General features: G+C 37.5%; 1 long non-coding RNA gene across 1 annotated transcript; it reads right to left on the bottom strand.

Moving 5' to 3' along the window:
* Nucleotides 1-11,837: 11,837 nt before the first annotated feature.
* On the bottom strand, nucleotides 11,838-14,536 carry LOC145720956 (uncharacterized). The gene is made up of 3 exons (XR_014144328.1): nucleotides 14,523-14,536; nucleotides 13,917-14,008; nucleotides 11,838-12,397 (listed from the first exon to the last, which is right to left on the bottom strand). It is a non-coding gene; the product is annotated as an uncharacterized LOC145720956 (long non-coding RNA).
* Between the last annotated feature and the right edge of the window lie 5,604 nt (nucleotides 14,537-20,140).

The raw sequence follows: 20,140 nt of genomic DNA, 5'->3' as shown, positions 1-20,140 counted from the left end.
TATTTCATAACTGCTCTTTTGACCTCTTTATTACTTCCCTGACTATTAGAACCCAAGATGCTCTTGCAAACAGGACTTATTGACAGTTTTCATCCTTTGCAAATAGAAGTGATGACAGACCCTCTACTTTGTATAAAAATATTTTGCTATTTCTATACAAAATATTTTATTAAAGGAAACTACACATTATGTATTTTACTGAAATGTTATGACTTGAAATTTGGGTATCTAATATGTCTCTAATAATAAAGGCTTCATAATGCAACTGTTGCTTGTAGATTTGCAGCTGGCTGGCATTTTAATTTTGGAATTCAAATATGACTGATTTGAAATATTAAGAAAAATTCTCCCTTGAATCATTGCACTTCAAAAGAAGAAAGAAAATCCAGCTGTCTAATTATGATGCAATCTTTTTTTATACACTGAGATCATTAACATTCACCTAATGCTTTTTTCTCTCCATTAAATGGACTCACTAATAATGCTAAATGAAGTGAAGACTCTGTAAAGTTCAACTCACCAGAGCAACATAACAAAGTATAGAGGGAAGAATTTTTAAGGAATAAACTCATTTCCAAAAACAGTTTCGATAAATAATAAGTATGCAAATAATTACTCATTCTCAAACCTTAAAAAATGTATTCCTAGGTAATGGTTCTAATAATTGTTCTGTCTTTCCCACTGGCCTATGAACTCCTGAAGGCATGTGAAATGCTTTCTTCTTACTATTATTCACCCACCGTCTAGCATAGTGCTGAGTATTTATTGAATTTAATTTAAAACTAATAAGCCCTGCTGATGAGCCAACAATTGATAGGCAATGTTTTGACTCTAAAATCTTTTTTTTTTTAAAGATTTTTATTTATTTATTTGACAGAGAGAGACACAGCAAGAGAGGGAACACAAGCAGGGGGAGTGGGAGAGGGAGAAGCAGGCTTCCCGCGGAGCGGGGAGCCCGATATGGGGCTCGATCCCAGGACCCTAGGATCATGACCTGAGCCGAAGGCAGATGCTTAACAACTGAGCCACCCAGGCGCCCCTTGACTCTAAAATCTTGACACTTGAAAGAAAAACATGGAAGCATACCAATATGATTTTCTTTGTTTAAAATGAGAGATTGTTTTTTCCTTTTGGTTTTTATTAACAAGTATTGAAAAAAAATTTAATATATCTGGTTAGGTGAATTGATGAAACATTACTTCACCTTTCCAAATTCTAGCTCACCTTCATTTTAGTTTTAATCTCTCTTTTAATTTAATTGTCCTTTTTTTTTTTTTTAGGGAAAAAATGACTAAACTCTTTTCTAACAGAGTGTAGGAGGTCATAATTTTTTCCTCCAGGATTGCTCATATTTTTTCCTTCTTCATATCTTATGTGTTTCTCTGAGATTACTATTCTGTTGTTCCTGTGTATGTGTTATAGTGATACGATTAGGGTCATTTTGAAATGATGAGGATATTGATGATGATGATGGTAACCTTTTAGATCACTTCCTCACAGATGCTCAATAAGTTAGCACAATCTGTTAACCTCAGCCAGAAAGGTTTGGGTAACTCATTGTGTGAATTATAATAATTCCAGTAATCTACTATGGATAAATAAGGTATACAGCTCAGGTTAGAAACCTGAACTGCATGAGAAGACCTCAGTTAGTCTGAGACATTTAAACCAGGCTCCTAAACTTTGGTCCAAGGATGAGTCAGTATGTCAGGAAAATAGCTCTTTTGTGATGGTAAATGAGATGCCCTGTCATATAGAGGCAAGAAGATGAAAGGGAAGGAAACCATGCTTGCAAAGTGGATCTAATCCTTTAAGGTTGCTGTATAGTTATAATTATTTCATAATCAAAACTTATATCTTTTGTGTTTTTTTGTTTTTAATTTGCTATGTTCTGTAATTTTTTACTCTATCTTACTATTTGGTGAAGTTTTCAAAATGACCACCTATTTCTTCTGTCCTAAGGAGACGCAAGGAAGAATATGTTGTTCACATTTGGCCAGAGTTTTGTACCCAGCATAATTCAAAGTAGGACAGCACAAATCTTCCCAAAGGGAGATGAAAATGGAGGTGAAAGAATTAAGGTCATTTACTTGGCTTCTCCTTGTAGAGATTTTCCTTCCAGTATTTTCAATGACTGAACTTTGGAAGATTTTGTGTTTTAGCCATTATTAAGAAAAGGGCATTGCTTGTCACATAGCATATAATACTTTTACAAGGTTTATAAGATCATTCTGAAACATGTCAACTCATGTAGTTTCCCTAAGAGAAGGAGGTAGAAAAATAGGAAAATCTCAGCAAAAACAAGACTGAAGATGTGGGGATATCTTTGACTATTACCATCATCATTAATTTAATTATAGATCTTCATGGTACCTGATGATTGCCTTCTACTCTACATGTTGCTATGTTGGGCTGGTACAAAGATAACTCCCTAAAGACTTCAAGTATTCAGATAATTGGGAGCATGAGATTTAATGGAGTTGAAATAATACTGAGAAATAAGAAAAAAAGAAGATATAAAGATTAAGTGAGAGGAAAGCTTAGCGGATTTAAAAATAAAAGATAAATAGCACTGAAATCAAGGGGAATTGTGGGTTGGGTCTTTACAAATATAATGGAGGAAAAAAATGACAGAAGAAATGGTTGGGGAAAACATCTTAATGCTCCTGAATTTGAAGGGAAGAGATTATATCCAGGAGGTACATAAAGAGTGGAGAAATATGGTTCTCATTAGCTTCCATCAATCAATTAACTGTGTTGCCTAGAGCATTTTCATCAGTTCTTCTAGGCTTGTAGGCTAGAGAAAATGAGAGCTACTTTTGACTCTTTCCCATAGTGCATCCCCTATACCAGCACCGTTACTAAATCCTTCTATTTTAATCATTTTCTCTACTTTCGCCTTTCTTCTTCTCCACTGCCATTGCGCCAGTTACAGTTCACCCTACTCAGTCTATCTCGTATGTGACTATCAGAGTAATATTGCTAATAACTATTTTCATCATGTCACTACTCATCCTCTCAAGAATCTACATCGCCGGGGCACCTGGCTGGGTGTCGCAGTCCGTTAAGCGCCCAACTTTTGCTTTGAGCTCCGGTCGAGAGTCGTGACCTCAGGGTCTCTCGGGTGAGATGAGCGGGCGACGGACTGTGCGCTCGGTGCAGAGTCTGCTTAAAAGACTCTCTCTGCCTCTGCCCCTCCCCCGCTCAAATAAATAAATAAATAAATCTTTTTAAAAATCTACATTGCCTAGAGTATGAAAGTCAAGTTTCTCCTTGTGAGAAAAAGCTTCTCATTTCAGAGAAATGAGAGCCCTCCACAGTCCAACTCCACCCTACTTGTATAAAATTTATTTCCTATCACGTACTCTCATTTTAGACAGGGACATCTATCTGGGCACTTCCCTACAATGCCAAGCACATTCTTGCTTCAGTGCCTGTTCAAGAGCCAGTATATTGCTGAAATGACCTTGCTACTTCCCTCTCCTCTCAACTGTCTCATTTCCAAAGTTGAGTTCAAGTCCCACTGCCTGGCTGAGGCCATTTCTAGTTACTCTAGCACTTACAACACGGATGGCCCCTATTTCTGAAATCATTCTGTCCTTAGATTTAGTGCAGAGAAGAACTTTTTTTTAATGCTTTAGTAGGAAGATTTTAAGCTACTTGAGGACATGGACCATGTTTTTAATTCCTTTTTTCCTCCAGTAGTGTATAAAATGAGCTGAGCCTTTGTTTATTCTTAGTGGTTTGACTCAGAAAAAGTGAAATTTGAAGATAATTTAAAAGTTTATAAGACATTTGTGTGCTGTAAGTTTTTGCAATTTATATTAGTTTCTTAAAAATAAACTATACTCATAGCAAAACAAAACAAAACCTTTTTTTCAAAAGTTTTCCTCTTTTTGTCAGCAGCTAACCAGGTGGAGATTTAGTAGCACTAAAACCAAAATTGAACAAGTTAGGCTTAAAGTTTACAGACTTTATCTGTGGCAGCACTAGAAGATGAGCCATGGTGTTATTCTGGAATATTTGCTCTAAAAAGAACACATTAGGGGACGCCTGGGTGGCTCAGTCGGTTAAGCGTCTGCCTTCGGCTCAGGTCATGATCTCAGGGTCTTGGGATCAAGTCCCGCATCGGGCTCCCTGCTCACCAGGGAGTCTGTTTCTCCCTCTCCCTCTGTCTCTTCCCCCTGCTCGTGCTCTCTCTCTCAAATAAATAAATAAAATCTTTAAAAAAAAAAAAAAAGAACACATTAGTTATACTTCAGGGTGTTAATGGTTAATGGAGGTGGGAATAAAGAAGTGTTCACATTAGTGTTGGAGTGTACATAATAATCAGTTGTATAGTTAAAAAATTTAGCACCAGGAATAAATATAATAATTATATACGTAATTTCTAAAAATATGAAAAAAATAAAAGGCCAGCCACTCTATAGAGGTTACCATTATTAAGTTCCTTCCAAAATCATGCATGAATTTGCTATGCATATACAATATGTAATTACGGCAAGTGGGATAATATAATACTCTTCTGCCAATTTGCATTTTTATTTTAAAATATATCTAGGAACCATTCCCATATGAGTATTGCAGATTTACATCTGCAATGTTTTGCTTAGTTTTCCATTTATATCAGAGCACCATAGTTTATTTAACCAAGCCCCTATTGATAGGAAATGAAGTTATTTCCAGTTTTATTGCTATTACAAAGAATGCTACAATGAACACCTTTTTTATACATTCTTGTGGATTCATGCAAGCATATCCTAGAAGAGAAATTTGTAGGTCAAATAGTAGATGCATGTTACATTTTTTAATGATTGTTAAATTCTGTCTTCTAACAAATTTTACACAAACTCATACTCCCACCAACTATGCAAGAATGTTTCCTGTTTCCCTATGCCCTTACCAGCACTGGATGTTACAACTATTTTAAATCCTTGCCAGTCTAATAGGTGAAAAATAATATCTTCTTACTATTTTAATATTAATTTCTTTAACTATGAATGACAAATGTTTATTAGCCATTTTTGGAGAGTTACTGCAAAATGTCTGTTCCTCTCCTTTTTAATCTTTTTCTCACTAATTTATAAAAATTCTTTGTATATGAGGGCTGCCTGGGTGGCTCAGTTGGTTAAGCAATCAACTCTTGGTTTTGGCTCAGGTCATGACCGCAGGGTCATGGGATTGAGCCCCGTGTGGGGCTCTGCAGTCAGTGGGGAGTCTGCTTGAGATTCTCTCCTTCTCCCTCTCTCTCTGCCCCTCCACCCACTCACATGCTCTCTCTCTCTCTAAAATATATAAACCTTTAAAAAAATTCTTTGTATATGATAGATATGTCTTTTGTCTGTCACATATGTTGAGAATATATTTTCCAGTTTGCCTTTTTTCTTTTTAAATATTTTTATGGTATATTTTTCTCATATAAATGTTTCAATTATTTTTAAATATTTATTTATTTTAGAGAGACAGCGTGCGTGTGTGCTTGAGCAGGGGGAGGGACAGAGGGAGAGAGAGAATCCTTAAGCAGACTCCCTGTCAAGCACAGAGCCCATCATGGGCCCAACCTAGGACCCTGAGTTCATGACATGTGCCGAAGTCAAGAATCAGATGCTTAACCCACTGGGCTACCCAGGCACCCCTAAATGTAATTTTTTATGTTGTCAACTTTATCATCATTCTTTTGTTTTATAAAGTCTGCACTTCCTGCCATACGAAAGATCTTCTCATCTCCAAAAGCATGTTTGAAAATTTATTCATTTTCTCATTGACATTTTCATGGTCTCATTTCTTTCTTTTTCTTTCTTTCTTTCTTTCTTTCTTTTTTTTTTTTTTGACTAAATATTTTATCTCTCTGAATTGGGGAGGGGGACATTATAAGAAATGAAGTACAGATACAGATTTTTTCTAGCCAGTTGCCCCAAAATGATTTATTGAAAAATCCACCTTTTTCTGATGTATTTAAGACACACACACACACATATAAACATAATTTGTTACTAGCTATTTTACTATTGTCAAGTGCAAGGTAAGGTATGACTAACACATTTGACCAGAAAAGAAACAATAGCCCTTTTTTTAGATTCAGACAGTTTACTACCAACATAGACAACATAAGGAAGAGTATCCAAAGTGCCAGCTCCCCATGGCAATACTAAAGCATAAAAGGCCTGATGACCACACACAAATGATGGGACACCCTGTTGCTGAGAAGCCAATGTCATGCTGCAGCTAAGTAGTTTTATAGGCTACAGCTGTACCCTAAGTAGGGCATGGGGGCAAGTCAGAAAGCCTCAGACCTCATCAGTACCCAGGAGGTGATGAGAAACTGTTTTATGACACCCTCCCTGGTAGATATAGGGGCAGGTGGGAAGGACCATGTAGCAACAACTTATTAAGCCTCCCATGCGCCCATGTTCTGGGAAAATCATAAGCATTCTGCCAAATCAGCTGTTGTTCAGTCTTGCTTAACATGGCCTATGAGGATACACACAAGATCATCAAGTGCCAGCATGAAGCTATTCCTCTACAACTGCTGAAGTCTATTCTTGCTGCTGTCATGTGAAACTTGAAACCTCAATATATGGGATTAACGAACCCATAATAGCTCAAATTTGTTTGAGACAAATTTGTATCATATGGTTGAATAAGAGTATTATCTGGCCTAAGCAGAGTGAGGGAGTGAAAGTGAAATGAATTATACTTCAAAAGTCAAATATTGGGGCACCTGGGTGGCTCAGTCCATTGAGTGCCTTCAGCTCAGCTCATGATCCCAGGGTCCTGAGATCAAGCCCCACGTGGGGCTCCCTGCTCAGTGGGGTGTCTGCTTCTCCCTCTCCCTCTACCCTCACCCCCACTCCTGTGCAGGCACATGTGGTCTCTCTTTCTCTCTCAAATACATAAAATCTTCAAAAAAAATCAAAGAAAAAAGAAAAATCAAATATTTCCTCTAAAACTTTTCTTTAAAGAAAGATTGTGAATAGAAATCTTAAAACCACGGTGCCTGGGTGGCTCAGCTGATTAAGCACCTGCCTTTGGCTCAGGTCATGATCCCAGGATCCTGGGATGGAGCCCCACCACGTCAGGCTCTGTGCGCAGCGGGGAGCCTGCTTCTCCCTCTCTCTGCCCTTCCCCCTGCCTGTGGTCTCGCACTCTCTCTCAAACAAATAAATAAAATCTTTAAAAAAATAAATAATGTACCAATGCATTATTATAAGTACAGCTGAGAGTCTAATGAAAAATTTTCAACTGGCTACACTAATTGTTATTAGTATATTTCTTTCTTAAACAATATCTTCTCAGATTTTAATTAATTCATTTTGCAATAAATTTTTAAATTAGATGTTATTGTACTCAAAATATTAGCATACTCTATATAACCATATTAATTAGAAATATGAATTTGTTGATTCCTTATGAATCTTAAATATACTGAACAATTTTTCAATGCTATATTTGCATACAAAAATTTCCAGGCAACATGTTTCCAAATCATTATATTTATGAAAGGTCACATTAAAAATAAGCATTTATCCTAGGAATAAATTTTACCGAAGAGGTGAAAGACCTGTACTCTGAAAACTATAAAACACTGATGAAAGAAATTGAAGATGACACAAATGGAAAGATATTCCATGCTCATGGATTGGGAAAACCAATATTGTTAAAATGTCCATACTACCCAAAGCAACCTACAGATTTAAAGCAATCCCTATCAAAATACCAACAGCATTTTGCACAGAACTAGAACAAACATCCTAAAATTTGTATAAAATAAAAAAGACCCCGAATAGTCAAATCTTGAGAAAGAAGAACAATGATGGTAGTATCACAATCCCAGATTTCAAGATACAATACAAAGCTGTAGTAATCAAACAATATGGTACTGGCACAAAAACAGACACACAGATCAAAAGAACAGAATAGAAAGCCCAGAAATAAACCCAGAATTACATGGTCAATTAATGAGAAAGGAGGCAAGAATATGCAATGGGGAAAGGACAGTCTCTTCAACAAATGGTGTTGGTGAAATTGGACAGCTACATGAAAAAATGAAACTGGACCACTTTTTTACACCACACACAAAAATAAACTCAAAATGGATTAAAGACCTAAACGTGAAACCTGAAACCATAAAAATTCTAGAAGAAAACATAGGAAGTAGTTTCTTTGACATTGGCCATAGCAACATTTTTCTGGATATGTCTCCTGAAGCAAGGGAAACAAAAGCAAAAATAAACTATTGGTACTACATCAAAATAAAAAGCTTCTGCACAGCAAAGGAAACAATCAACTAAACTAAAAGACAACTACTGAATGAGAGAAGATATTTGCAAATGGTATATCCAACAAGGGGTTAGTATCCAAAATATATAAAGAACTTATAATCAAGTCAACACTGAAAAACCCCCAAATAATCCAATTAAAAAATGGGCAGAAGACATGAACAGACATTTCTCCAAAGAAGACATACGGATGGCCAATAGACACATGAAAAGATGCTCAACATCACTAATAATCAGGGAAATGCAAATCAAAACAACAATGAGGGATGCCTGGCTGGCTGAGTAACAGAAGTATGACTTTTGATGTCAGGGTCATGAGTTCGGGTCCCATGTGGGCTGTAGAGATTACTTAAATAAATAAAATTTATAAAAAACCACAGTGAGATATCACCTCACACTGTCAGAATGGCTAAAATAAAAAACACAAGAAAAAACAGGTGAAGATGTGGGAAAAAAAAGGAACCCTCGTGCACTGTTGGTGGGAATGCAAACTGGTGCACCCACTGTGGAAGACAGTATGGAGGTTCTTCAAAAAATTAAAAATTTCATTACTGGGTATTTACCCAAAGAATACAAAAACACTTATTTGAACAGATATATGCACCTCTGTACTTACTGCAGCATTATTTATAATAGCCAAGAATGGAAGCAACCCAAGTCCCAAGTGTCCATCGATAGATGAATGGATAAAGAAGAAGATATATATATATGGGAATATATATAATGGAATATTACTCAGCCATAAAAAAGAATAAGATCTTGCCCTTTGCAACAACATGGATGGACCTACAGGATATAATACTACGTGAAATAAGTCAGGGAAAGAAAATGCCATATGATTCCATTGATTTGTAGAATTTTTAAAATCTCTTTTTTAAAACGATTTTATTTATTTATTTAGTGAGTGAGAACGTGCACACGAGTGGGGGGGAGGGGCAGAGGGAGAGAGATAATCCCAAACAGACTGCACACTGAGCACAGAGCCCCACACGGGGCTCAATCTCACAACCCTGAAATCATGACCGGAGCCGAAATCAAGAGTCAGACACCTAACTGACTGAGCCACCCAGGTGCCCCATGTAGAATTTAATAAACAAAACAAATGAACATACTAAGGAAAAACAAACAAACAAAAAAACCAGACTTAAACATAGAGAACAAACTGGTGGTTGCCAGAGGGGAGGTTGGTAGGGGGGATGGGTAATACAAAGGGGATTAAGAATACACTTACTGTTATGAGCACTGAATAATGTATAGAATTGTGGAATCATTATATTATACACCAGAGATTAATATAATTTTGTTAATTATACTTCAATTAAAATATGTATATATTTAAACAACAAAAAACAAGCTTTTTTTTTTAAGATTTTATTTATTTGACAGAGACAGAGATAGAGCAGGAACACAAGCAGGGGGAGTGGGCAAGGGAGAAGCAGGCTTCCTGCTGAGCTGGGAGCCCGATGTGGGCCTCGATCCCAGGACCCTGGGATCATGACCTGAGCCGAAGGCAGACGCTTAACGACTGAGCCACCCAGGCACCCAAAAACAAGCATTTTTTTAAAACAAATTAATGTAAAATTTATTTGGCCCTATTATTCAAAAATGAAGACTCCTTAAAACATCTTTTTTTATAAGAGAATATTTCTAAGTGAAAGAGGGGGATTTTTAAATATTAGCCTCCTTGATGCCAATTCAACATGTGAACATTGAGATTTACAGACAAATTAGGGCATAATTATTTGCTCTCTTTCATAGGAAATTCAGATTCAAGTAATATCTTTTAAATTCTTACTATATGACAATTACTATGCCTAGTATGCTTTCAGACACAGTAGCTCATGTTTTTCTCATGAGCCTATATGAAAGTCAACTTTTCTCATCTATTTTAACAACAGCCTACCCATGGTGAAGTGTGGAGAAGTGGCAACAGATTTAGCTGAGTAGATTAGGCCAAAACATAAAGTGCTTGCTGGGGGTGAAGTTGGGGGTGGGGTGGGCAGGGAGGGAGGCTATTAAAGAGAATGAAAACAACCCTAAAACCACTGAAAGGCTTCGATTTGAAGGCCCAAGATAAAGCAAATGACAGAGGTGAGGTTTGGGGCTGAAAGAAGGATTGATTGAAAAATCTGGACAGAAAATAATTAAACTCCCTAGGCTCCTTTCTCAACCTCACAAAATCTGTGACTCCACATTCACCTACACCATCTTCTACCCAACTATGTACCCAAACATTTTTGTCAAGATACCATAGATACATGGGCACCCCAAACCAAAGAGGCTCTGGACTAAGGTCCCAGGCTTGGGGGTAAGGAAGGAAGATAAAGGGCTAAAATAAGAAATTAAGAACATGTAATGGACCCTCTCCCCTACTTTGGTCCCAGGACATAGGCACCAATACCTGTTGTAGTTGATTAAAAAGTGTCCTCCAAAAATGCATGTCCACCCAGAACCTTAGCATGTGACCTTATTTGGAAATAGGATCTTTGTAGATATAATTAAGTTAAGAAGACATCATACTGGATTAGGGTGGGCTCTAATTATCTACATGCAATGATCAGTGTCCTTAGGAGAGGCCACACAGACACACACAGAGAGAAAGTCATGTGGAGATGGAGGCAGAGCCCGGAGCAATGTAGCTACAAGTCAAGAACACCAAGGATTGCTGGGAGCCATCCGAAGCAATCAAGCATTGCTGGGGTCATCAAATACAATGGCTAATACTTGAGCCATCTTTGTTACAATACCTTAGCTTCTCACCTACTAATTCAGCACTATTTTGCTTTTTAATTACTTGATAAAAACAAAAATTTATTTTAAAAGCAAAAAGACTCAAGGAATAGAATATATATATTGTATCAAAATACCAGGCAAGCAGGATTTATAAACAAAGGAGATTTAGGGGATTTATAAGTCTTACATATCCTTTTTCCTTGGTGCATATACAGCTTATTCTTTGTTTGGAAAGGGCACAGAAAAATTTAATGTACCTTGCTAACTAGCAGTAGACCATCATCATGGTTTGCTAATCTGAAGGCTGAGCCAAAGGCAGATGCTTAACTGACTGAGCCACCCTGACGCCCCTTGGTGAGCATTTTGCGAGTTAATATATACAAAGTTCTCAGAATAGGACTGGTCTAGAATGTGGACTGTGAAGCTAGACTGGGTTTACATCCCAGCTCTACCACCTATGAGCTATGTGGCCCTGGGCAAGTTCCCTAACTTACCAGTGCCTGGGACTCCTCAACTGTAGAATGAATGTGGCAAGAACAGTACCTACACCTCAGAGTTTTTATGAGGATTGAATGCATTATATCTGTAAAATGCTTAACAGTGTCTGGCAAATAAGAAGCTTCTCCCCATTCTCTCTCTTTTCCTGGGACTCCAGCTATATGTGTTAAACCTAATCACCATGTCCCATTTGACTTTTACTCTCTTTTCTGTGTTTTCCATCCCATTTTGTTCTCAAGTTTGAATATTTTCTTCTAACTCTTCTTCCAGTTCATCGTATCAAAAATAAATCAGATACGTGCATGTACTTTATTGTTCTAAATGAAGAATTTTGTGCACTCAGAAAATAAAAGTAAGTATGTGAAAAATACTCTGTGCATAGCATATACTTGACAAATGTTAGCTGTGACGATTAACCCCTATGTAACATTAGAGGAAACCAAAATCTGGGGAGAGCAAATCACTTGTCAAGGTTGCACAGCTAGTGGCTGATGCAGCCGGGATTTAAGCTCAGAGTCCATAGCCTTAATTACTTTAATTATCACGCCACGGCTGCTACTGCCAGAAAAGAACTACCTTGATCTTGAGGGTGGATACTGCCTTTGTTATCAAGCATATGTGTGTGTGTGTGTATATTTTAAGGGCTTTGTCAGACTGGGGTTCGTTTCAACCTAATCCACCCTACCTATATCATGCTCAATTGTGCTCAAAATACCTACCTCCCAAATAGAAAGCCTAATTCTCATCTGTCATTCTGTAGATGCAATCAGTGGGAGCTCCCACCCAGAAGAGATGATCAGTGAAAGTTCTCAAGCAAACAGCCTGTGATTCCAGAATTAACCTCATGCTGCTGCCGTCCTGAGCCCTTGGGCTGAGATGTGGCTCATCTGAGGAAATGAATGAATCACCATTTGTTGTTGTTTTTTTTTTAATTAGTCTTTAGCTATTTGGAGCAGCACCACTTTAAATAATTAAAGGAATCCAAAGGGGAAAAAAATAAAAGAAATAGTGATTACTTTCTTTGCTGATAAAGCCAGAATGTACCAGTATTGACTAGTTGAGAGAGAAAAGAGGAAAAACTTTCAGATGATTCTCTAGAAACAGGTCTGCTTAACTAAAAGGCAAACATAGCAGGAAAACAGATTAAAAACTGGAATGATAGACTACAAAGAAAGTTTAATTATTTTGTTCAACCATCCACTTCCCATCAAACACAGACATATATACATTATCTTCTTTTACAGTAAGTTCAATGATTTCATTCTCCAACCATCAGCACTTTTTTTGCAGTTTATTTTTCCCGTAAAATATCATATTCTATCAGCTCTGATGATCACATCTGCAGATAACTCCTGAATTTTCATGTCTTTTGTCTCACATTTGTTACTACTTCTTAAAAATAGCTGCATGCTTATCCTGCCATAAACCCAAATCAAATATAATTAAAAGTAAACACAATTCTAGTTCTATCTAGGATATAGGGAGCTGGAAATGATATTGTTTCCACCCTAACAAGAGAGAAAAAGCAGGATAATCAATATAATCATACCTTTTCTTAAACCTATCAAAGAGCTGATATCACTGGACAACAAAGTGCTTTGAAATCCAACGAAAAACAAAAACTTCCAAGGACAGAGAACACTGGCTCGCTTGTGGCAGAACATTGGAGGAAGAAACTCCAGATGCCATACAAGCAGGTAAGAAAAGAATACAACTAGTTTTTTCTTAGTAGACTCCATGCCCAATGGGGGGCTTCAACTCATGACCCCAAGATCAAGAGTCGCATACCCCACTGATTGAGCCAGCCAGGAATCCCCAGAATACAACTAATTTTTAAATGAATTGCTGAAGTGAGAGTCTGGTGAGAGTGTTTCGAATCCCTGCAAACTGCAGACACAAGGGGAAATCACATCCACTTACAGGCTCTTCTTCATGAATATCCACTGAGTGTGTATAATAGGTGCTTAATATATGTGTAGTGGAGAGAATATGGTGTCTGAACAGGGCCATTCCAGAGACAGGACACATTTAGAGATGAACATCAGACACACCTTGATGGGAAAAAAAAGTCACAGAGAACTACAAAGAACCTGAATATCATGTGCACATATGCACTTGTTTGGGAAGGAAGATAGAAGAGGCAGGAGGAGGACATGAATTCTCACTTGATTTGACTTGGAGAATAAGGGTTTTAGGTATCCACCATAGTGTGGCTCCCTTTCCACAGTTTCCTAACATGAGACCTGACCATTGTTAACACCGTGAAGGGAAGATATAGAGGAAGACGTGTGAAATCAAGACTGAGAAACGGTCGAGAAGGAAGACAAAACTTGACAGCTGTTTACATGGTTGCTACCTTCTCAAAAAAAAAAAAAAAAAAAGCCTTTATCCATCACCCATACTCACCCCCCTGCTCCCTCGGGCTTATATGTGCAAATATCAAATTCTGCCTTCATTTCCAGCACAAGTGTATGTTTAGGAAATTCTCTTCTTATTACCTGCAATATAGAGTATCTTGTTCTCCCCTTGGCCAAATGCCCACCTGAGTTTTTATCCTACTGCACTGCATGGGGGTAGGGCACTAACCAAAGAGCCAGGATAGTATCCCCAGGTTTGTGTTATCTGGGTGATGGCTGTCCCGGGTGAGCAAGGTGCCATCTATTACTGACACTGGACACCGGTCTCCCATTTCTGAGATAGCACAGTGTCATATGCCCCGTTTTCCTTTTTTCACCCAATGTCTGATTCTACCACCAAGTCATTTCATTTCAGTAAACCTCCAAATTTTTTCCATATCCCCGAATCAAAATTTTGTACTGCCTATGATGACCACCAGATTCAATTAGCAGCTTTGCTTTTAAAACAAGCCAACAACAACAACAACAACAAAACTCTTTTAACATAGAACTGGTCTTTGAGGGGAAGAGCTCTAAGAAAAATGTGTATGGAATTTCATCACACCCAAAAAAGGAATTTTAAAGTAACCTGAATCAGAAGCAATCAAAAACTTACCATTGCTTGCCAAACCTAAATGGTAACATGATCCTCCACCTGTAGAGAAGAATAGAGCAATTGTGGTAGAAAAAGAGAGAATACAGAATTTCACCATGTGTTTCTTTGGTTTCACTTCTGACATAAGGAAAATTTGGTTTGAAAGAAAACGTATCTAAAAATATTTTAGTTATGCTTCAGCTATAATTGAATTTCAGTGTGAATATATATGTATTTAAGTATTCAATAATATATATATTTAAAGTGCATTCTGACCCACCTCAGTTAATACTCAGAGCTAGACATGGCAAGATTTGAAGAGTACTAGAAAGATCTCATACCCCTAAATAATCCTTTTTATACCTTGGGACAAAGATGTATCATAGTAGTCCCCAAGAAAATCTTCCTAGTAGTCCATGACCGGTAAGTTTCCCCATCACCACTTACCATGCACACCGTGGCCTTGTCCTTGTCTGATTTATTTGTATGTTTGTTTGTTTCTGGTTTCTTCTCCTTTCTGGGTCTTGCTGTCTCAGCCCAGTTAGTCACTTAGGTTTCAACAAGGCTTTGTTCTGAAGTGAGGAGATTGCAGGATACAAATTATCCCGAGTGACAGGAATACAGTCTGGCTTCTTAAAACAGCTTAATGATTTTTAACTCACTAAACCCAATTTTAACAGATTGTTACTCAAATTTCACTGTCAGGTCAGGTGGTCATTAAGCTCAGTTCTAGCCACCATGCGTTGTCCTTGGTCCCAGCTAAACACCACTTTCTCTCTGCAACCTCCAGATACTGCTTGAGCAGTTGACTGTGGATTCCTTTCTAACTCTCTTCATCGAATTTCCCATCTCAAGATCCCTTCGGTCTGGTCAGAGGAAGTGGTTTAAGCTGCTATTTCCTCTTTCCAAGCCTTTTCTGGATCCTTATCTCTATAAGGCTAATGTACTTCTCCCACCGGATACCACTAGCATATCCTTCCAACCTCCTATCCCTGCTCTAGTTTTCCATTTTTCTGGAATTTTCCCCAAGTGTCTCTTTAAGTAACTTCTACATTTCATTTTATCCATCTTCTTCTCTCACCATTATACCTCCAGTACTTCCAGAGACTTCATCCTTTCCCTCTTGAGACGACATAAAACCCATTTACATTTCAATTATTCTTACCTCCATATGGACAGGAGTACTGTACTCTTAAATCCATACATTCATTAGGGAAGGGTTATCTTTTTTATTTATTTATTTATTTATATGGATTTTATTTTTTTAAGTAATCTCTACACCCAGTTTGGGGCTCAAACTTACAACCCCGAGATCAAGAGTCACACGCTCTACTAACTGAGCCAGCCCGCTGCCCTGGGTTCCCTTTTTTAATCACAACTGCTAATCAATGAAAACTTTGTTAGCAAAGATCACTTTACATCTGGGCACCTGACTGAGACAGGAAGGCCCTGTCACGGGTCACAGACTAAGGCCTGCATACAGAGATGCTGAAACATTGCATGAAACAGTGCAGTAATTCATTAAGGTTCCAAACAGGAGATAGCTCCGAAATTTAGGGATGAAGTTAAGGAAAGGTTAGCTTCTGATATTAAAACTGATGGAAAGTGAATAAGACTGCATCTGCAGAAATGACTCACTTGAAGTCGTTTATAAACATGTCCAAAATAGAGCCATTGTCTCTTAGTCCAGTTAAGAAAGTCACTGGGTTTCTCAAACACAAAAACAAAAACAAAACTGCAGTCTTGTCAGTGATATTGCCAAATGCCTCAGATTTTTGTTGTGCTGTCATAACAGAAGGAGGGCTGGAAGTCTGCCTTAGACCTAAGAAAAGGAAGGCAGGAGACCAAGCTGATGTTAGGTTTATCCAGCCTCCCCAGATGGAAGGGCACTTTGACTTCAGAGGGCCAATGTCAATTATTTAGTTAGAATATACCTAGAATAGAGCAGGGGCAAGCTACACTTAATTTTATAAAAATAGCGAGTAATTACATCTAACTATTTTTGTTGTCATTATTTTCACCAAGCGTTGCAGTAGGCAGAAAGAACTAGGAAGAGGAAAGGAGAGGAATGTCATGGGTGAGGAAAATAATGTACATTTAGTGCCAGATAGGAAAATAAATTACTAAATGGAAGTTTCAAGAGAAATACAGCTCAGGGATGGGTGAAGAGAAAGGAAGACTAGCAGAAAGGCAAGGCTGGCTTACTGATAAGAGGAAGTCGGGATGAGGCATAATCACAAGGGAGTGCATTTACAGATAAATGCTGAATCTGAATGCTTGAATGAAGAGGAAAATTGGGAGAAACGTCCATGGAGAGCTTGCCATAGTAAGCATTTTTTTTTTCCAAATGAAGTTCATACTTTGTAATGTCAAGCAATTGAGGGGTAAGCATTTACAACCAGTCAAAGTAGGAGATAGGGAATAGAATGTGATTAGTTGGATTTATTAAATCAGCTATCAGACATATTGCAGAAAAGCTGCTAAAACTTTGTCACTTAATATAAGACAAATAAATTCAGTGTTTCCCAAATTTTGCTCTTTGGTTATTTACCTTTATCATCTTTGCTATATTCTCCTACCACCTATACTCTTCAATGTAATTCTTTAAAACAGTTAGTTAACAATATTTTTCATACTTTAGTTTCACCCTAAGCAATGGTATCTATGACACCATGAGTTTGATAAGCTAGTTAGATATTTTTTCTAACACACATTAACATAAATGCATAACCTTAAAAATAAAATCTCTGCATCTGGGTAACGGCTGAAGTCAACCTCTGCACTGCTGGTAACACCCAGACCCGTTTTGAGAAACCCTAAGATAGGTATTGCTTGTCCACAGTAATGTTGTGGTTTGGTGTGTGAGAAGGGAAGTGTTAAATGCTCTTACTTTTTTTTCAGGCTCCTTCTTGCTTTTTGAAAGAAAGTGTTAAATGCACTTACTGGTTTTTTTAGATTCTTTCTTGCTTTTAAAAAGCAAGAGAAAATAAAACACCATTAACTCCCTGCTGCTTGGGATGGCTCAGAGCTTAATTTTTAAGTTATTAAACTCCTGAATTACTCAAAGTGTAATTCGGCGTTTGCCTCTGGGCTTGAGATTCATGGAAGAGCGAGATCTCCCCTAATATGGAAGGAACTGTGGGTAGAGACATGTAGATAGAATGATGTTCCTGGATACTCTGAATATGCTTTTGTCCAGGCTACGACCCACCAAAGAGAAAAGCTGAACATGGGAATTAGCGGTGCACCTCTTGAAAGACAGAACCTCTTTGGGGAAGGTCAACTAATATTTATACGTGAGTACCCTCCTTCTATGAGCTGAGAGGGGCAGGTGAAGATCCATACTACCTGGAACCATCACATGCACTTTTACTGTGTTTCTACCAAAATGCAGCACCAATTTATTCTCCCAGTGGTTTTACCCCTAAGGTAGAGAAGTTGAAGCAAATAGCCAATGTTGGCCTCGGGGCAGATATAATCTCTATAAATCCTGAAACTGCCATTCTAACTGATAAAGCAACCTCTTGTGAGTTGTTAGAATGAAATGAATTCCTCCTAAACTTGAACAATTTCTTAATAAGTCAAAAATAATTTCTCAACCTGCAAAGCTAAACATCTACGGAGACTAGCCATAAAAACCATTCACATCTGGGATATAGGCTGGTCAGAAGGCTGTCTCACTGTGTTTGAAACCTTAGTAGGTACAATAGGTACAAACTTAATCTCTAGTCCAGTTTTCCAAAGGCTGGCCCTGCTTTGGATAGCATTATGAGGGCATCCTACTACTCATTTCAAAGCTGTGTCTAACATCTTATTGGTGGAGGCTCTGCCTTGATATTCAGTGAAAGGTATTAACTAATGGAGCTGCCTAAGAAATGAAATTAATTTATGTGATAGCTAAAATATTTTGAAACACAGCAAGGATTGGTTTGTGCTGTAAGCCTTCATTTGGTAAGAAGCTTGGCGTCGTGTTACAGAACCATCTGCCTATCTTCCAAGGGCTATGTTGACCTTCTTATTAAATTGTCTTTCTCTCACTTAGCTCATCAGTTAACAATCTCTGTTAATTAGATGCTAAGAGGACAATGTGACGTCTAGGTAGCAGAATCTAGGACCAACTTCTAATTATATAGTACTGAAAACAAAAAGTCTTCAGCATTAGATAAGCTCTACTCTGGAGCAGGTTAGTACGTAAACTTTATTGCTTTTTACTTTTGTTTTTAGCAGTCACGCTGTGCTAACTTCACAAAAGCATTTGATGCTATAAAACTCTTAGAAGAAAACACAGTGTGGTAAATCTTCATGACCTTGGATTTGGCAATGGATTCTTAGATATGAGATCAAAAACACAAGCAATGAAAGGAAAAATAAGCTGGACTTCATCAAAATTAAAAATCTTTGTGCATCAAAGGGCATTATTTAAAAACTGAAAAGAAAACCCACATAACTGAAAAGAATATTTGCCAATCACATATCCAAGAGGGAACCTTTACCCAGAATATATAAAGAACTCTTACAACTCAACAATGCAGACAAACAACCCATTTTAAAAATGGGCAAAGAACTTGTAAAGACATTTCTGTAAAGAAGATATGCAAACAGCCAACAAGCACATGAAAAGATGCTAAACATCATTAATCATTAGGGAAATGCAAGTCAAAACCACAATGAGATGCCACTTTATACCCACTAAGATGGCCATAATAAAAAACAAAAGGAAAACAAGTGTTGGTAAGGATGGGAACAAACTGGAACTTCTGTATATTGCTGGTGGGTATGTAAAATGGTGTAGCTGCTGTGGAAAACAGTGTGGTGCTTCCTCAAAATGCTAAACATAAAACTACCATCTGACCGAGCAATTCCACTCCAAGGAACATAGCCAACAGAATTTTAAAAAGATACTCAAACAAATACTTGTGCATACATTTCTATAGCAGCACTACTCCCAATACCCCAAAGACAGAAACAACCCAAATGTTCATCAATAATAAATGGATAAGCAAAATGTGGGAGATCAATACAATGGAATATTATTCAGCCATAAAAAGAAATAAAGTACTGATACATGCTATGATGTGGCTGGACCTCAAAAACATTATGCTAAATGAAAGAAGCCAGACACAAAAGGTCACATATTGTATGACCCCATTTATATGGATTATCCAGAATAGGTAAATCCATAAAAACAAAAAGCAGATTGGTGGTTGTCCCAGGCTGGAGGGAGACAATGGCGAGTGACTGCTGAATTGGTATGGGATTTTCTTTTGGGGTGATAAAAATGTCTGGAAATTGATAGAGGTGGCAACTGCACGATATCGTGAATGCACTAAATGCCGCTGAGTTGTATACTTTAAACTGGTTAATTTTATGTTATGTGAATTTAACCTCAATTTATAACAAAAAGCAGTTGGTGATTGTTATTGAATGATCTGACATGCAAATTTGGAGCCAGAATCAACAGAATGCAACATTGTTATTTATACCCATGATGTTTGATGATGTATATAGCTCACTGAACTGAAATAATTTTCCAAAGAATCATAAAAGGCTATCTTTTCAGGGAACCCTTTTATGACTGTGTATGTTCAAAGTTTAGGGGCTCTCTGTTAAATAGCAGTGTAAATTATTTAGCTTTGTTC

Source organism: Leptonychotes weddellii, chromosome 4, assembly GCF_054177405.1.
Source record: "Leptonychotes weddellii isolate Sample4059 chromosome 4, ASM5417740v2, whole genome shotgun sequence".
Classification (NCBI taxonomy): Eukaryota; Metazoa; Chordata; class Mammalia; order Carnivora; family Phocidae; genus Leptonychotes; species Leptonychotes weddellii.
The sequence above is the reverse complement of the archived record's forward strand: the minus strand, read 5'-3'. Positions and strand labels throughout refer to the sequence as shown.